Genomic DNA, 5,384 nt, shown 5'->3' on the forward strand with positions numbered 1-5,384 from the left:
ACCTATTATCCTTAGGTTTGATCTTCTCATTGACTCCTGGATTTCCTGTATGTTTTGGACCAGTAGCTTTTTCTGCTTTACATTATCTTTGACAGTTGAGTCAATGATTTCTATGGAATCTTCTGCTCCCGAGATTCTCTCTTCCATCTCTTGTATTCTGTTGGTGAAGCTTGTATCTACAGCTCCTTGTCTTTTCTTTTGATTTTCTATGTCCAGGGTTGTTTCCATGTGTTCTTTCTTGATTGCTTCTATTTCCATTTTTAATTCCTTCAACTGTTTGATTGTGTTTTCCTGGAATTCTTTCAGGGATTTTTTCGATTCCTCTCTGTAGGCTTCTACTTGTTCTCTAAGGGAGTTCTTTATGTCTTTCTTGAAGTCCTCCAGCATCATGATCAAATATAATTTTGAAACTAGATCTTGCTTTTCTGGTGTGTTTGGATATTCCGTGTTTGCTTTGGTGGGAGAATTGGGCTCTGATGATGCCATGTAGTCTTGGTTTCTGTTGCTTGGGTTCCTGCGCTTGCCTCTCGCCATCAGATTATCTCTAGTGTTACTTTGTTCTGCTATTTCTGACCGTGGCTAGACTGTCCTATAAGCCTGTGTGTCAGGAGTGCTGTAGACCTGTTTTCCTGTTTTCTTTCAGCCAGTTATGGGGACAGAGTGTTCTGCTTTCCGGCGTGTAGTTTTTCCTCTCTACAGGTCTTCAGCTGTTCCTGTGGGCCTGTGTCTTGAGTTCACCAGGCAGGTTTCTTGCAGGGGGAAAGTTGGTCCTACCTGTGGTTCCAAGGCTCAAGTTTGCTCGTGGGGTACTGCCTAAGTCCTCTCCGAGGCGGCAGCAACCGGGAAGATCTGCGCCGCTCTTTCCGGGAGCCTCCGTGCACCAGGGTTGCAGATGACGTTTGGTGTTTTCCTCTGGCGTCTGGATGTGCACAGAGTGCAGTCTCTTCTGGTTTCCCAGGCGTGTCTGCCTCTCTGAAGGTTTAGCTCTCCCTCCCACGGGATTTGGGTGCAGAGAACTGTTTATCCGGTCTGTTTCCTTCAGGTTCCAGTGGTGTCTCAGGCACAGGGGTCCTGCCGCTCCTGGGCCCTCCCCTACGGGAACCCAGAGGCCTTATACAGTTGCCTCTTGGGCCAGGGATGTGGGCAGGGGTGGGCAGTGTTGGTGGTCTCCTCCGCTCTGCAGCCTCAGGAGTGCCCACCTGATCAGGCGGTGAGGTCTCTCTCCCACGGGGTTTGGGAGCAGAGAGCTGCTGCGGGCCGGGATCCGCGGGTAACTACTGGATTCTTGGACTTCCACTCTTAGCCAGTTATTGTTGGATTAGCTAGACCACAGCCTGTAAGTCATTCTTATAAATCCTCTCTCTCTCTCTCTCTCTCTCTCTCTCTCTCTCTCTCTGTGTGTGTGTGTGTTTATATTCATTCTGTAAGTACTGTTACTCTAGAGAACACTGACTAATTCATTAATATGCATAGAAAGAAGTTGCCGACTATCCGAAGAAATAAATATTAGGATCTGCGGTGTGAAGTGGGAGATCTGTCACATAGTCTGGCAATAGTACATATTTCCAACATGATTCAGTTATGACACCTGGTATATTTCATATAAAAATGAAACATGCCAGAAGGTGGTGGCACACACTTTTGATCCAGGCAGATGAGTTTGAGGTCAGCCTGGTCTTTAGAGCAAGTTCTAGGACAGCCAGGGCTATACAGAGAAACTCTGTCTTGAAAAAGAAAACAAAACAGAAAAAGAAGCACATTCTCTCTCTCTCTCTCTCTCTCTCTCTCTCTCTCTCTCTCTCTAAAAGATTAACCTATTTTTAAATTTTATGTGCATGGATATTTCACCTGCATGTGTGTCTGTATCATGTGTATGTTTGGTGCACAGATGGTTGTGAGCTACCATGTAGGGGCTGGGAATTGAACCCGGGTACTCTGGAAGAGCAACACATGCTCTTAACCATGGAGCCATCTGTCTAGCCCACCAAGTATATGCTTGTAAGCCACTGTAAGAAAAGTAACAGAAGGACATCTTTTCAATAATGACAAGATTAGTAATGCAGAGTCAGTGTTTGTGCTACTATAAGGAAACACCTGAGAGAATTAGCTTACAGAAAAAGGAGACTCATTTGAAGTCACAGCATGGTACAGCAGTACATGACCAGTTGACACTGCTGCTTTGAGCCTGTGGGTGCAGCTTTGGTGCGTCAGAACTGCTTACTTCACAGCCAGGAAGAGCGTGACAAGGCCAGGACGCGCCATCTGCTTTCAGGGTATGCCTAGGAAGGGCTGAGAGTTCTTAACATGTCCTACTTTTAAAGGTTCCACTGTGGAGGAAGCTCTCATGCACTGTGTGGAAGCATGTCAATAAAACGTCTGTGGCCGATGAGCTGAGGCAGGATCAGAAGGTGGGGTGTATGACGGAGAGATTGGGATTATGGAATAGTCTGGCGTAGGGAAAAGATTCTCCCTGAACGCTGATGGAGACTGACTGTCGACACAGCAGGAACCTGAGGAGAGGTAACTTACCGCGTGGCATGACATAGACTAGCTTAAATGGGATAATTGAGTTATGAACTAGTGGAAATGAGCCCCATATATAAGAGGTCTCAGGGTTGTTATTTTGGGGCAAGAGGCTAGGTAGAAAAGACTGCTGCTACATTCCATTGTTCCAAATAGCATCCCAGGAATCAAGATTTTAACTAATCTGCTCTTGAGGGACACGTAATACTCAGTTTAAGAAGGAAACGCATTCCTGATACTGTAAGTCTGCCCCCAGAGCAATGGCTAGGGAGTGCACAGGCTCCATGGATGAATCTACAACTGTTAGTTTGACAAATGGACATCGTATTAAACTGACCTCTATGTTCTTACTTCTCTACTCATAGAGTAACACAGGTCTCAGATCCCATCAGAAAAGTTCTTGCACTCAGTGGTTACCATAGAAACTCAGAACTAGTCAGAGTTTAAGAATAAGCATCCGTGGGGTCTGTAGGCTTAGATTTTCCAAAACCTACTTTATTTAGGGTTCTCAAACACTTCAACCTCTCTTCTAGCCCACTGACTAGAGGTAGGGGAGAAAGAAGGTTAAGAAGAAAAGGGTGTTGTAGACCTGTTTAGAACCTCCTTACGTGAACATGCCTGTTGCAAAGGATCTCCTTCATCCCTTTCCAGAAGAGGAGAAGAGGAAACACAAGAAAAAGCACCTAGTGCAGTGCCCCAATTCCCACTTTATGGATGTGAAATGCCCAGGATGCTATAAAATCACCATGGTCTTTAGCCACACACAAACGGTAGTCTTGTGTGTTGGCTACTCCGCTGTACTCTGTCAGTGGAAAAGCAAGGCTGACAGAAGGATGGTCCTCTGGGAGGAAGCAGCACTGAAAGCCCCTGATTCAGGATGAGTGGAACCTTCCCAATAAACACATTTTGGCTATATACAAAAAGAAAAAGAAAAGAAAAGAAATAGTTCCTTGGGGCGATCCTACTCTCCATTGTCAGGATACCAGCAAGCCCAGCTCAATAGCAAACACCAATCAGCAGTGGCAGCACAATACAGCAGAAACAGCAAGGCTCTGCCAAATTGTGAGTCAGTGGAAGCCAGAACCAGCTAGAATACCACAGGAAGTTCTTTGGCATGGTGCTCTCTGCAAAGTGAAGACCGAGGAAGACCGGGGAAGTGTTGCATAGCGTAGCAATGCAAGAGTATCCTTTCACTGTTTGTGGGTTTCTGTTTATATTCTTTCTAAACATCATACCTCCCTCTCAAGTGTCTGTTTTCAGCAAAATATCACATGCCCTCTCAGAAGACAACTTCCAGAAAAACACCATGTGACACAACTGAGTTGTTAAGAAACAAGAAATTTCTACTTTGGGGGTGCTTGGCCACAAGGAGACATCTGTACCACTCCCTTCCCCACAAGGCTCAGTGACTATCGGGGAAGCTGAGGTGAGGGAGTGTAAGAGCCAGAGGTCAAGGGGGCTCATGGTGTGTAGCGGCATCTTCAGGAGATTATAGGATCACTGTGCTCAGGAAATTGTCACAGAAAGACCACGTCAGCCACCACTGTGACATGGTGAGGGGAAGGCACACATCCTCACCATAGCTGAGGTGAAAGAGTCAGCTTTGGTGTCTGTTTTAAGGTGCAGTCCGCAGGGATCAACCATACTCTAATGGATGGTCTCATATCCATGAGTACATGTGAAACATGCGCTGGACATGGTCAATCACTTTTAAAAAGGGATTGGAGCAATGCAGATGGTTCAGGCTTGGTTCCCAGCACCCACATCACAGCTTCAGTTCCAGGGGATCTGATGCCCTCTTCTGACCTTTTTGTATACCAGGCACACATGGTGTACTCATGTACATACATTTATAGATACATACAAACACACAAACATACATACATACAAACATACATACATATAAACATATATACATACATATGAACATACAAACACACATACATATAAACAAACATACATACATATGAACATACAAACATACAAACATACATACATACATACAACAAACATACATACATATGAACATACAAACATACAAACATACATACATACATACAACAAACATACATACATATGAACATACAAACATACATACTTACAAACATACATACAAACACACATATATATACAAGCATACATACAAACCATATAAACATACATACATACAAACATACATACATACAAACAAACATACATACATATGAACATACAAACATACATACATACATACACACACACACACATAGGCAAAATACTCATAAAATAAGATAAATAACTTTTTTCTAAAACATCATGAAGTTGGGGATAAGTGGGGAGGAAGGGGTGGCTCTTGCAGTGTTGGGGGTGAATATAATGTTATTTTACATTGTATAGAATTCCCAGAGAATTAAAGCAAATATTATGATGATTAGGCTTATTATCATAGTCGACACTGTAGACATAAACTCAACCAGTGCACTGATGTCAGCTGCAGTATCTAGAATCTTGATAACAATCACAGAACTAACTGTATAATATCATGGATAGACTGCTGGGTTCAAATCTGTAGTGCTGTTGTCTAAGGAACTAGTCAGCTTATGTTACTGTAATGAAATGTCTGAGGCAGGCTACTTTAGAAGAAAGCTGTGACTCACCATCCTGGAAGCACAATGTCTAGGGCTCACATCTGGTGATGGCCTCCTTACTGGCAGTCTTAAGGTGGCTCAGGATAGCACGAGGTGAGAGGCAGAACAGTGAAGGGTACGTCTTTTCCTTATCTTTCTCTCCTCATAAAGCAACCAGGATCTGATAGATAGCACTTTGCCCTAATGACCTTATGAACCTTAATCACACCCTAACCAATCCACCTTTAACCACTG

At 43.9% G+C, this 5,384-nt stretch overlaps 1 pseudogene; it reads left to right on the forward strand.

Annotated features, from left to right (window-relative positions):
* The first annotated feature begins 1,200 nt into the window (after window positions 1-1,200).
* Window positions 1,201-4,843, forward strand: Rps27-ps6 (ribosomal protein S27, pseudogene 6; annotated as a pseudogene).
* Window positions 4,844-5,384: the final 541 nt, after the last annotated feature.

The sequence above is a fragment of the Rattus norvegicus genome, chromosome 17 (assembly GCF_036323735.1).
Source record: "Rattus norvegicus strain BN/NHsdMcwi chromosome 17, GRCr8, whole genome shotgun sequence".
Taxonomy (NCBI): Eukaryota; Metazoa; Chordata; class Mammalia; order Rodentia; family Muridae; genus Rattus; species Rattus norvegicus.